This window comes from Pundamilia nyererei, unplaced genomic scaffold, assembly GCF_000239375.1.
Source record: "Pundamilia nyererei isolate P.nyererei 1_Seehausen unplaced genomic scaffold, PunNye1.0 scaffold00159, whole genome shotgun sequence".
Taxonomy (NCBI): Eukaryota; Metazoa; Chordata; class Actinopteri; order Cichliformes; family Cichlidae; genus Pundamilia; species Pundamilia nyererei.
The window spans coordinates 1,149,253-1,163,881 of NW_005187560.1; positions in this window are offsets into that span (position 1 = coordinate 1,149,253).

Here is a 14,629-nt window from a genome sequence, read left to right on the forward strand (position 1 = left end):
AATGTGCCGTGAAAATTTAATAAATGACAAATTAAAAAGGCATGAACGTTTTTTTTGTATCGAAAAAATATCGAACCGTGACACCAAAGTATTGAACCGAACCGAATCGTGAATTTTCTGTATCATTGCACCCCTACTAAACAAGGAGGTCAGTAATAATAAGACACCTATCCACTCATTCTCTTCCGCTTATCCTCATCAAGGTCATGGTGGGGCTGGAGTATGCTGTGTTAAGTTGCTGTGGTCATTCTTCTTTGCGTACATCCCATCAGTGCAGTGGTGCATTTACTCTGTGAGGAGGCTGAATTCACTTGAGATTTGCACGATCATGAGAGACTCTGTTTTGCCAGCTTTCAGTTGATGTGCTTGAGAAGACAGCAACTGATGAGGAACTACTGGCTAATAAGGTTGTAGGTATAGGTCTATTTTATACTTAACAATACATTAATGCTTAAATGAGTCACCTATCACCTGTTTTAATTTTCTATACAAAGACGGCTGTCTGCCTGCTAGCTTTCACATCTCAAACTGCAGCTTGTTTAACTTCTCCAGTGCTTTTTCCCATTCAATCTCAAGGCTTAAACAGTCAGCATCATCAATATTTGGCTTAAGTGAGTGAGTAATAACCCATATCCCAAACCAACAGAGCTTGAAATAAGTCACAGCAGTGGTAGCTGCAACTACACAGCTCTCAGCAATACTAGCAACAACTTCTTTTACAGGCATTAGATTGTCTGCGCTGTGCTAGATTATCTTCAACACCTCCTTTTATTTGCATCTATCAGCCAGTGGCCATTTGCAAGCTCAGGTTTCATCCACTTATAGGTTAACTAAGCCCTCCACTTTATCTACTGTCAGACTGAGGACACATGTTGGGGGTTGACAGCAGATAACAAGGAGGCTTGGAGAAGTAGATTCGGCAAGGAGAAGGACACTTTATTTGGATGACGATAACCCTTATTTCATTACAGCATTCATTTGTTTCAAGGTCAGACATTTCTGGACGCTTAAGGTGACGCTGCCTCTGCCAGTATGACAGCTGAACTTCTGACAGTAGAAATAAGCTTTTCTGTAGCTCCAAGCAGACATCCCTCTGTGTAAGCCTGCAAAATCTCAAACATGAGCCTGTATGTGCATGAGCCCGATGCCACGTGTATTTTGGATGTCCATGAACTTTTCAGAGGAAACTGGGCTCTGTAAATAGGTCAAAGGTAAAAGCTAGTTACAGATCATGGGCTCCATGTAGGGCTTTGTTTACAAAACCCACATTAGAAGATAGAGAGGAAAAACATATGGAGTATCAAAACACCTCATCATCACATGGGAGTGCTTATACCCAGAACTTGGCAGAACTGGTCTGACATCTGAGGCAGTTCTGTAGCAGTTGTAGTCATTAACATAAAGACTCCAGTTCTTATCAGATTGAAGATTTCAAGCAGTGTGTTGTGGTCTTTGGGCTGGTGTTTACAGCAGCCAGAGCAGAGTATCAAAAATAGTACACAATCAGAGCTCAAAATAGTACACAGCACAATAAGAAACCTCAGCCCAGTGAGTCTAAAAGCGACAATTTTGACACAAACTGTAAGATGCAAAAAATAAATAAATAAAAGACAAAAAGAAGTCTCACCCACCTGCTGTGAAGGGCGTCTGTTTGCAAGAGGAAGCCAATCGGGAGAGAGTTGGTTTAAAAGGATGGAAAAGAAGATAAAATGGTATGTTTCAGACAGAGGATCAACTTATTAACTGGGAATCATGCAAAGCTGCTCTAGCAGAGTCCAGGAAAAGAAATGTGGGGCAGGAAATCACTGCTGAGACTACAAAATATTAGCTTAATGGCTGCACCAAGCCTCCAGTTGTGCACATCCCCTGATGCAAGTAGTTATTCGACAGCAGAACGGTGGAAGAGGTTCAAGGTTCAAGGTTCTTTATTATTTGTCACATGCATAGTTATACAAGTATAACACACAGTGAAATGTAGCCTGACACGCTCCTCGACATGTGCAAAAATTGGGGGGGGTGTAGAGGAAGAACATTATATATATATATATACACATATAGTATATACACTGGGTGAATGTGCAGTAGTAGCAGCAAGCAGGTGAATTCTGTACATTAATATGAATAGACATCTGACTATTTTACAGGATAGACAATATAAACATATTTAAACATATTTAAAGTTAAAGGAATTGTGCCTTGGTTTAGTGTCTGGAAGAGTCCTGACTCAGTCAATTATAGATGATGTGATGATGTGAGAGGGCGGGTGTGTGTGTTTAGGGCACGGATGGCTTGGGGATAGAAGCTCCTCTTGAGTCTCTCTGTCCTTGCCCGGAAGATGCGGAACCTTCTACCAGATTGCAGAAGTTGGAACAGTTTGTTGCCAGGATGGGACGGGTCCTTCAGTATCTGCGCTGCTCTAGACCGGCATCTTCTGGTGTAGGTGTCCTGAAGCGGGGGGAGAGCAATCCTGCAGCAGCGTTCTGCTGTACGGATCACTCTCTGAAGAGCTTTTTGGTCCTTCACACAGCTGTTCCCAAACCACGATGTCATGTTCTGTGTGAGGATGCTCTCCACAGCGCCTGTATAGAAAATCCTGAGGATCTTTGGAGAGACCCTGAACTTCCTCAGTTGTCGTAGGTGATACAGGCGCTGCCTAGCCTTTTTGGTCTGGACCTGAATGTGGGCAGCCCATGTCAGGTCTGAGGAGATGTGGACACCAAGATACTTGAAGGACTGCCCCCTCCACTGGAGCTCCATTGATGATAATGGGCTTGTGATTGGCTAGGGAAAAAAGCCCAGACAGTTGGAGCTCTGGTTAATTCTGCTCTTCAAAGGTTACTAAAGTCAATCCTCAAACACTCCCAACCATTTGTTGAATGCCTGTCCTTCCACAGGTTTTTACAGGAAGTCAAAAATGATGAGTATTACTTCCTCAGGTCCAAAGGGTATTATTCAAAGACTTGAGCCATCGAACATTCAACATAACAGTATAGTTGTCATTTATTCATAATCTGCATACAAATTTAGTGAATTCTGAATGTTTCAAGTTTCTTTAAATTAATGGCAGCGTTTGTTTTCCCTGCAACATCTCCTGTTTCTAACGGGCTATATAGGAAAGCATCTGGAAACTGTAAAAAGACAAAACACAAAGAACAAGGATTTGTTCAGTTTTTAATCATTTCCCCCTTTCTTTACTAATAGGTACAGTGCGACTGTAGAAATCAGAGCCCAACTGAAACCAGAGACCCAGAGCCACTTCAAAGTAAAGTGCCTTCTAGGAACGCTTTAAAGGTCTGGCTTGGTCCAATGACCAGTTGGTCCCTCCGCTCTGTTTGTTTGCATTCATTGGCTAAATGCAGCAGCGTTACGCAACGGACAATGGCAGCAGAAGCAGCTTGACGCTTCCCACTGAAATGGGTCAGCCGCACAAACACATGGATGTGCGCAGTGTTTTGAAAACACAGGAGAAGCGTGGCTGTTACATAAAAATTCCTCTGACCCTTGTTGGGAAACAGCCTTCCCAGATGTGGTGGAATCTGAGTCTCTCAGGGACATGGGAGGTCAGTTCAGAAAACACACACACACCACTGTGGGCTTAATTGTCTCCAGTTGTAAGTTCAGTGTGCAGCATGTTAACACGTGACGTCTGACAGCCTAAAGTAACTTCAAAGCACTACCCTGGTCTGGGTGTGAACGGGAGACTTACGTGTAAAACGGGTGGGATGCCATGAATGGTTACGTCACAGACTCGACCTATCGTGCCACGAGAGTCTTGAAACCTGTGAAAGCTCCACAAAGTTCACAAAACTGAATCCAATCACATGGATTTAGGTCAGAGCATGCCGGTGTTAGTGTGTGTCCTTTCTTGCAGGGTACAGCGTGTGCACTCACAGCATGTTTTGCAGGTGATTCATTGTGTAAGTTTGTGTTTGTGGGTGTGTCCGTGTGGACAACTTGACTGTGGTTGGGTGGTCTAGGAGCTGTTGTTGACAGCCTGCTGGTTTTTTAATTGATATTCACCTCTGAGCTGGAATGCCACTGCTTCTCCAAACATAATAGAGCACAGAGATTTCGGTTTGGTGCAGAGAGGTGAAAATGGTGGCCAAGAAAGCAAAGACCTACATGAAATAATGCACAAGAGATGATTAGTTCTTTCTAGGAATAGCAGTGCGGTCCACCCCTCCAACACTTTGGACCAGATGGAAAAAGCTCAGCAGTACTGGATGATTTGGCCTGTGCTACGCCAATGTTCACAGTGATCTTATTGTAAATTTTGAAAATTTGCTGGATTTTCCCAACTTCTGCTTCAGAGATTTTTATACTGCTATAATTTCTATTAGACATCAAGAAAGGGAGATTTGCTTTTCACAAATTAGAATAGTACTCCTGGGCCATCACTAAAGGTTATATAAGAAAACAGATATGTGACACAAGCAATAAACCGAGGTTTTTCCAGTCGGTGTGTCAGTGGTGGTCTTTTAACCCATTTCACAAAACTCAACAAATTGTAGTTGGAGAGAAGACAATGAAAGAGTCACTCACTATGCCAGAAAGCTGGAATTAGCTCTCCGATAGCAACTGTAAGCTTTTTCTAAACTTGAATTAGCAAAATGGGGGCTAAATACATAAGGAGCAATCAAAATTTATGGAACTCTACTACTGAAAATCAAGCACCACCCCTTATTTGCATTTGGCCCCTATCACCTTCAAGCCTGGCTATTTGGCCGAGACAGAGAGCAAATATGTCAAAGTCTCTGGCTATGGCCCTGACACCAAACAGTAGTCTTCAGTGTAAAAATTCCCCCCTTGGTGTAAGACTGCCTTTACAGCATTCTACCATAATGTCCTGATACGTTCCGAGACCATTTCATCCAACTGACCTACACCAGCCTCATTCATTAGAACTGGCACCCTGTGACTTCATCCTCTTCCCAAACTGAAATTCAAGCTGAAAAGTTGCCATCTTTAAATTTTTGAAGCAATCAGTGGTGCACTGAAAAGTGCAAGTGCAAGTTGTCTGAACAGAAAACCCAAAAAAGTGAAATTTGAACAAACACATTCGTTAAATTTATTCTTGTTGCGATGACGTGATACAGTCTAGCAAAAGTGTGGTCAGTTGCCTGGACTCACAAGATTACAATGTAACAAAAATTCTGTATTAGGCTTTGTAATCATAGCTTTCCTTGTTGTTTGAAGTATGCAGTAACAGCTCGGTGGTGCGGCGGTTAGCAGTGTTGCCTCAAAGTAAGAAGGTGGACTCAAATCTCTCTGGGTATTCCTGCTTCCACCCACAGTTCAAAGACATGCAAGTGTGGTTCGATTAATTGATGATTCTAAATTGCCTATGAATGTGTTAATTAGACTCTACACTTTGTTGAATGCACCAAAGAACAACTCTTTAAATGAACTTAAAACAATCATGGAATGGATTTCCACATAATAAATGAGGTTCTATTTGCATTAAGTACTTTTGTTGGACTAACGTAATTTGCACGAGTTGAATTAACTCAATTAAATTAAGTTGGACTCACCTGCAGTAAATAAGTTGACTCATATGATTAAACTGAACTAAACTGAAAATATGATGGCATCACACAGCCACGGCACTTTTACGTTTTATGTGAATATTTAGTTTCAGCAGGTTTCTGATTAAGTTGAATAATTCCTGACCGTGTTATGGTTAAAAGCCTTCAACAAACCTCTCCCTGTAGCTATGTTAGCATGAAAACATTACCACATATTAATTTCCACTCAAATAAAACTTTAGACATTTTCCATAAAATGTATTCCATAAAATTTCCCAAACATGAGATGCAGAATGTCACTGCTTTCCAACACATATCTGGCACATTTCTCTGGGCTTCACTGTTGTTTTAAAACTAACCCTGGTTGTTGATATCATTTCAAGCCTCATTAATCCCCCAAAACCTTTATAATCATTAAATCTATTAGTTACAAAATAATTTTTTTCAGTCTTTTCTCCTCCTTGTGGGATTGGGATATAATCAGGCATCTACATTACAAACTTAAATCTTATTAAGAGCTTGGAACACCGTGCTTGGATTCAGAGATTTGGAGTTCGTCTTGATGTCGATAAGCCCACAACACGCACACACAGACATTCACAGACAAGTACATTTTAATTGTTTTATTAACAGTAAATCTATATCCAACACAAAACCTCCTTTGATCTCCACTTCAGGATTTAACATGGGAACATTGGTGCTAATTGGGTGAGGAATTGTACAAGCTCCATTTGTTTGGGTCAGTTTAAAGCAAAGTGTCACCATTAGGAAACTTCAATAGAGTATTATTGTACTTTTTTTGTTAATTAACACAGAAATTTGACTGTTTTGACTCGCTGTGAAAGAATTAACCGTGTTTTCAACCTAGATTATGTGACACATGATGGACATTATTCACAGCATGTACTGTATTCTCTGAGCGTGTTGATGTGTGTGCGCTGCCCCCACTCCCCTCCAAAGTCGCTTAGAGTGACTCAGAGATCAAAGTCAAAGCTGTAGATTAATCCACATAACAGAACATTCTTTTCATTCTGGCTGCCTGGTACATCAGTGCCAGCAAGCGTCGGCAGCAGCACCAGCGCACAGATATCATATCTGAGCTCTAATTTTAAAAACAACTACTAAATACCGTAGATCTTAACAATGGAGATTCTTCTGTTATGATTGGGAGATTTATAGGGGTAAACTGTCGGCCAAAGTGTGAGGGAAGCCACTCGATGTCCAAAGTTGAAGACATATTGAAGTGTGAAGTGTTTTTGGATTTTGTCTTGGTTGTATTTCTAAAGGGCACGCACTGCTAACAAGTGTTGAACTCAAGTTTCAAAATGTCTCTTTAGCATTTGACGTGAAAGCAACAGAAGCTTCCACTTCTCTGTATGACAGTTGATTGAGTGCCTGGATAAAAATCAGCATTAACTGCATGAACTTCCAGTACTACCAAATTTATTTCAAATGCTTATCTCCCTGCCTGAAGCAGCTAGTCTCCACCGAAAAAGAAAAAATGATATTGCATGGGGCCTTGGCTATTGCCAGGCAGGTGTTTGGGTTGCACTGCTGTTTACTTGATTGCCATTCAATAACAAAAAAAGTGAGCATTTTTTCACAATAAATTAAAAAAAAGAAAACTAATGTTAGAAATCTTTCACATTGTTGATAATGTTTTCTCTGTATTAATGCAGGATCTTTACCTTACAATATGAAGTGCCCTGAGGCAATCATTGTTGTGATTTGGTGCTCTATTAATAGTGCACAATTAAATTGAACTGAAGTGCATTTATGATGGACACTAAAAAATGTTTTGTTATGATATGCTACTTCCTTTCAACCAGACTGAACAGAAGGACTCAATCAGAAGGCATTAAGTCTTTTTAGGCCAAGGGGATCGTGGTAACAAAGTATATTTTCAAGGCAAGCTGTAGATCTTTAGCTTCTGAGTTTTAAGCATCAAGAGGTTGTTGCGATCAGAGAAGCCCAGACTTCCCTGATCCCAACCACCTCCCCCAGTTCATCCAGTGGGACAGTGAACCATTTCAAAGGCATCTGAGAGATATAACGAGGAGGTATCCTAGTCAGATGCCTGAACCATCTCAGCTGGATCACCTTATCTTATTGCTAAGGGACAGCTCAGCCACCATTCGGAAAAAGCAAACATCTGCTGCTTGTATAGAGCATTTTACCCATAAGTTTAAACATCACAGCTAAGTGGAAGACACTGTGCTTTATGTTTAAGTAATGAACTGTTAGTTCTGATTATTATTATGATTTGTGATCTTCTGTTTGTTATATTCTTAGTCTTTGGATTAGGGTTTTCTGTGTTGCTTTCCCATGCCTCATCATGCCTGCATTGCCCCCAGCTGTGTCTCCATCCTGTTTCACATTTCCTAATCACCTCACTAGGTGATTAAGCCCTGTGTTTTTCCCTGCCTGTTGTTGTATCCTCCGCATTAGTTGTGTGTTTCTCGTGCGTCATGTTTGGTCAGGTTATGTCATGCAAGGTCATCAACTCCTAGTTCAGGTCATCCTTCCTAGTTTGAATTTTGGTTTTGTTTCTAGCGTTCATATTTTGCGTGTCTTAGTCATTTTTTGCCAGTGAATAAAAACTGCCACCTTTAAGTTTAATACTCCATCTCAGAGTTCTGCATTTGGGTCCAATCCCTACCCGCCACACAGCTCACTGTGACAGACACTAAATGTATCACAAACCAAATTTCAACTTTGAACCTAAAATCTAATTTTGTCCCTGACACTGGCTTCTGAAAAAAAGAACCAGCCAAAAAGTTCCTACTCAATCAAAATGTGGTCCCTAAAACTTAACTGGGTTCTCACTCTTGGAGTTTGAATAAGCAGTTCACAAGAAAGCTATAACGTGCAATCTGGCCATTTTGAACGGGCTCAGAGACACATTCATTGTGTGCATCATAACAGCTGCCCTCTTTTCAAAACTAACTTAATTACTGCCTCTGTTTGACGTCTTTAGCAGAAAGCTAAAAAATGACCTTTGTTACACTCTGCAGACGGATACTGCATTAGCACTTTGAATCCATCCATCAATCTATTGTCCAATGCCATCCCCATCCTTACAGAAGTCTGCTGAGAGGTACAATTGTGGCATATGCTTACTAAATTCTCTAATCTGTTTCAGTGGAATTTCAGAAACAAGAATGGGTGCAGTATAATAATCTAGTTAATGTTGTTCATTGTGGAGTGCCCTCTTTTCTTCTGCTTCAGCCTCTGTAGGCCACAGCAATTGAGTAAGCGGGGAACAGAAGTCCCGTTCTAAAAGAGGAATGTTCTTCCTGCATCGCTAAGTATTCACTTTTATGAGCACACCAGAACAAAACAGTACTTGAGCAATAATCATTTGAGGAATTTAATTTTGCCTCAGCTAAATCACTTGGAATGTTTGCATTGCACCTCCAAAACGGGGGTCTGTCCCGGCACCACAGATTTTCATTATGAGAAAGTGGAGGCTGGCAGGAAAAATTAGAGCTGTCAAGTGAAAGATAAACACAGCAACAAACACTCAGTGAGGACTGTAAATTAGTTTCTGAAGTAACAAACAAAAAGGTGTTTCACATTAATCTTTTCGCATTTGTCATCAAGTTCTCAGAGTGAGGATTTATCTGGATTACAACCTAAACTGCAATCAGATCTGAAATGTCCAGAGCACACTGTGAACTGCTGGGTAACTGCTGACATTGGATAAAAAATCAACATGTTGCCACAGTTTGGATGGAACTTCTCATTTATACAACCCCTCAGACGGAGTCCTATAAATAAAGCAACTGCACTCCAATTGGTGCTTATCAGCTCTACTCCAACTCAACAAAAAAACGACAACTAAAACATACCATTGAAAATACTGCTGTGTAACTGCAGACTCTTTGATATATTAAACTACTGACAGTAAAACAGATTACAACAAACTTTTCTTAGGTTATGCAAAGATTTTCCTCTGTGCACCAAGCAGGCAGGCAGTTGCCTCCCATCATGCCCCGTCTCCCTCTTTAAGTATCAGCTATCTGCTGCCAAAAGCCTGACTGGATATTAATAGCAACACTCCCAGAATCTAAACCACATTTGTTTAGGTCAAGGCTGAGCTCAGTGTCCATTAAACAGAGTAATTCAAATGACTCTGGCAATGCAACGAGATAAACTAAACACATCTACGATGAGCTAACTGACTGAGATGGAAAAATCGATTGAGGACGTTAATCATTTTGAAACTGGTGGCAGTGAGTGCGAGCTAAGCATTCAGCAACTTGGAGCTGGACTATCCCAGCTGGAGTGAGGGGGATCTGTGAGTTCTGCTGCACAGCAATCAACTGAGCTTTCTGAGCAGTTTATTTTTAGCATTTATAAATATGCATTTGAATTCAAATGGCAGTGTTAGGTTTCATTACATTTGTCTTTTCTTTGGTGTTCACTTTAACAGACTTTTTCTGCAAGTGTCAGAACTCAAATAAGTGGAGGCGTCTACTTAAAACAGCGACATCTAGCACACAACGCTGATTTTGGTGGAAGTTATCAGAGCTGTAAAGAATCTAAAGACCCATTGCTTGTCCACTCGGGTGACTCAGGATCAAACTGTTAGCTAGGGAGGAGGGTATTTTTCAGAGCATCTCTCCAGGTGCAGCACACACTGTGACGCCCATAATCTAAGGTGTAGTACAGCACAGATTCCTGCTTTCACTGCAGCCCAGCAGCTCAGTTCGGAGCAAAAGATTATTGCTTTGTCTGTGCCCAGCAGGACTTTCCGTTAAAAGTGGCGAGGAAAGGTCAAGTAGGAGCAAATCTGAGGAGCATGATGTAACAAGTAAGACTGAGAGTGCGGCTGGGCGGCCGGTACCAAACCCTGCTGACAGAGTCCAGAACATTCTCTTTTAAAAGTCAAGCTTCATTTTTCTCAGAACGGCAGGAACAAAATCCAACAGGAAGGGGGGGAGGTGTGTGTGTGTGTGCATGACAGAGAGCCTGTTCTGCAGGGCTGTGTCTGAACTTCTTATATCTTTGGAACTGGCATTCCCCCAAGCCCTGACACATCTGTCCAGAGTCTAACGACCAAATGAGAGGGAGGAGGGGGAACACAGAGTGTTTGTGTGTGTGTGTGTGTGTGTGTGTGAGAGAGAGAGAGAGCTCGGGATATTCTATAGGTTAATTCCAATCACACCCGTGAACGCTCATTTCAAATGGTAACAAGGACGCACACTGTACTGTAAAGGCCTGCAAAACACTCCGGAGCTGTGAACACACGTCCAAACGTGCTGAGTATCTGTGGTGAACATGGTTAGGTAAATAGTAGCTATGATAACCCTGAGGTTAACCTGGCCGCTCTGATTGGCTTATCTCTGCACGATGGCTTCAGAAAACCTGGTTGCCAGCCAATAAAAACATTTGGAGGGAACACTCTCTGCCCCAGTCAATGTCGAGAAAACCCGTTGTGCTGAGACACACAAGGAGTGAACCTGTGAGGAGTGTACACTAGATATAGCCTTTCATTACATGCAAGGCCTTGCCATTCCCCCTGTAGGTTGTTTCCACATATTGTTTTTAAAATAATTTAATTTCTTTTAGCTGGTTTATGAAGGCATACAAACTTAGTGCTGCATGCTGTAGCAAACATATTATCACTTTGTAAAGCTACTTTGAGTATGCAAAAGAACAACAAAGCAAAATATGAATTTAGGTATAACCACAGTAGCTACATTAGCAAGCTTGCTGTAGCTACTTAAGCAAACGATACATTAGACATCTGCTCGGTTTTAAGGTAGGCCAACCTATGCCGCTCCATAATAAAGCTGCACATTATTCAGCTTCTTATTCATTTCCAGACATATAGTAAATTTAAAAGCTCAGGTCCAGAGTAGCTGCAGATGGTCTTAATCCTGCTCTCCATGCCAGACATGACAGCATGATTATTTTTTTTTTCACACCCTATGCAGAGCTAGCAACAGGAAACACTGCATCATAGTGAGGTGTGGCCACAACAAGTACAAGATGTGATGTTGAGTGTGGTTCAAGAATGTCAGTAGCCAGAACAGCTACTTTTTCATGGTTAAATCAGGTTGAGAATAATCAACAAGAAAGTTCCAAAAGCTGCAGTTCCCCATATGGCCACTTGGGGCTGGCTACAAAAGTCTGACTCCCATTTTAAAATGCTTGTTGCAAAAAAAGAAGACTACATAAAATTTCTAGTTGTAGGTGTAGTCACATTGACTGACAGATGGATGTTAGGCTTCACCTCTTTGTGGTATAGGTGCTTTTCAGATATAATTCATTACTGCACTTGAGTGTTTTTTTGTTTGTTTTTCCGGAAGGGGGTGTTTTGCTTTTGCCACAACACTGGAATGACTGCAGGTGCCTGTAAGTTGCGGTTGAAGTACTTTGGGATCTTGCTAGTCCTACTGAAGAGGAGCGAGCATGAGAGGGAGTTACTTTTGTGTTAGCTAATTTCAAATGCAGAGTTTCTATCAGCTCAGCAAACACAAACTGTTTGTGTGCAGTTTGTCACAGTGTGTTGCTGACTACAGGTCCAGCTGCTGTATTTCACAGGAAGAGAAAAGAAAGGGAAAACTTCACTCAAAGATGGAGAAAGATGAGAAAGACAGGACAGGAGAGGAAGAGAGAGGTTAGATTTAAAGGTAAGGACTACTCGGTGGGATTTGATGAACTGCAAATTTAAAGCTTACATCTAAGTCCTCATGTTATTGGGTCTGTACATGTAACATGTTGGGGTTTTTTTTTTCTTTGTTTTTTTTCATATTGTGAAACATGCTGCAAAACAAACTGAGGTAGACTGTGTTATTTAAAGACTGCATGAAAATCCTCTGCAGGATAAACAGTTCAGTTTACTGTCCTGTGATGGATTTAAAGTAAAGAACAGTGTGTGACCTGTACACAGTGGCTGTGGTTTCACAGTCAGGTTACATCAAGTGTAGCAGAGATTCATATCATTTTTAGCTGATGATGCTTAGATTCACTGAATTCCACCTTCATACCAACTTTATACCATATAGAAAATAAACAGCATAAACCGTGTACTATCAGTGTAGAGGATGGAAAACACGCCAGGACAAGATGAAACATCTGGTTGAATTACATCCAAGAACATCCCCACACTGAGCCACTACAACTGATTTCAGGGTTCCCCCACCTGTTGAGTTCCACATTAACCTCTTCCCTACTCATTTTCCTGTTATGTCTGTATGTCTTAATTATACTGTATGTCCATTTCAGTAAATTGGTGTAAATATTTCCTAGCAACATATAAAGGAATGAGGGTTGGCTTAACACTTTTTCACAATACTTTAAATTGTGCTCCAAAAAAGATTGGGGGGGGGGAAATACAGGAAGTATAATAAAAGCAGAAGACCAGCTAAGAACACTGCAGAAGCCTGAAACAGAGGGATCTTTTTCTTGTTTATGAGATTGCTCTTCTCTTATTGCCACCTGGTTATATTAGGTGACCTTTGCATGTCATTTTTAATTAGTCGTAGCAGAAAATCAGGTATAACTAATGTCATTGTGAGCCAGCATGAACAGCGCCAGGGCACATTTCTGATTTATTATACACCTTTGCTGTCCTTGGGATAAATGTTGTGTATAGTTCACATTAAAATGGATTATCGGTCTATTTTTCTTTGCCAGGTTTTATTTAACTTAACGAAACTGGGGCGAGGAACTATTTTTTTTCAGTCGTTTTTGGAGTCAAGGAAGAGACAGCAAATCAGCGAAGCCTTATTTCCCATCATCCATACGCATCAGCTGGCCTCAAACCCTGAGTAAAAAATCTAGTGAAAAGTTATCCCTCTGCTGTTCAGGCTGGAGCTGTTTTTATTGGAGAAAAGCTCTTGTTGCAGGCTCTGGTGCTGGTTTAATGAGCAGTCTGCTTCGGCCTGAGAATCTAGGTGAAAGGTTAGCATGTCCCTTTAAGAAAAGGTCAAATTTAAAACTGTGAGAAGAGTGTGTGCCTGTGTTTGTGGGCCTCATAGCGAACAGACCATACCTCCAATCACTAGCTATATGACACAAGCTGTTACTAGGGGAACTGAAAGTTTATATCGTATTATAGAGTTTTAAAGGGAACAGGCATCCCGATTAAGCCCTTGTTGTAAAATAAAACTGTCTACCGATCTTTTTATTTGACACCACGTATCTCTGTTGCAGAGGGAGGGGTGCCGAATACATTAGTGCACTGGAAAGCGATTTTACTGGCAAGGTTAAATTATGAGCTGTTGTGGCGCTGCATAGCTCGGAGCTCCGGGCACCCCAGTGTACCAGTGCGGCAACAAGCAGTTTTGTCAAAAGAGAGCCCTAAATATAGCCATCGCACAGTGTTATTATCACAGCAGGGGAAGGGCTCTGTTATCTCTCACCCTTCACTCCGATTGTTTTACTACTCGAGCAGATGACAGCTTCACAGAGGCTGGGGCCCATTTGCTCGGTATATGACCTGTTATATAAGACCTCCAATGATGCGGGTGCGTTTGCTGTATTTTCCAACAGCAACACTTTATAAATGATTTCATGTCAGGTTTTATGTGCCAAAGAGGAGCACCTATTCCCAATTTGTGCTACAGTCATACTCGTACTCTTCTTTTTACTCATGTTTATCTCTGTGACAAGTATGCCATTAGCCCTATAACTGTGACGCCAAAATGTTGGCAAAAATACATCAGTGGGGGAAAACATACAGCACACACACAGTCTTATTAGGGACTGTATAAGCAACACCTGGGCTCTGATAGCCAGACTTAATCTATGCACACAACAACGCGGGGCATTGTGTTGCTTTCCTGTCTTTGTTACAGAGCGGTGACATGAGAATGGCCATCGTGGGCTCGCTGAGTCACTCATTCAGAACTAGCTGTACTGAACGGCATGATTGGAAGTGGTGGTCCGGTGGTCCCCCCAAACCCCCTGCTGCGCTGCCTGACCTGGATCAGTGGTTGTAGACAGATTCAACAACACGACAGACACTCAAAAAAAAATTCATTCACAAAAGCTATTGTTAGTGCAGTCGATGTGTGTGGCAAGGACTGGCCCGTTTCAGCATTCCCTAACAAGCAACAAGTAGCTGAGTATGTCAGGCCACTATTCTTCTC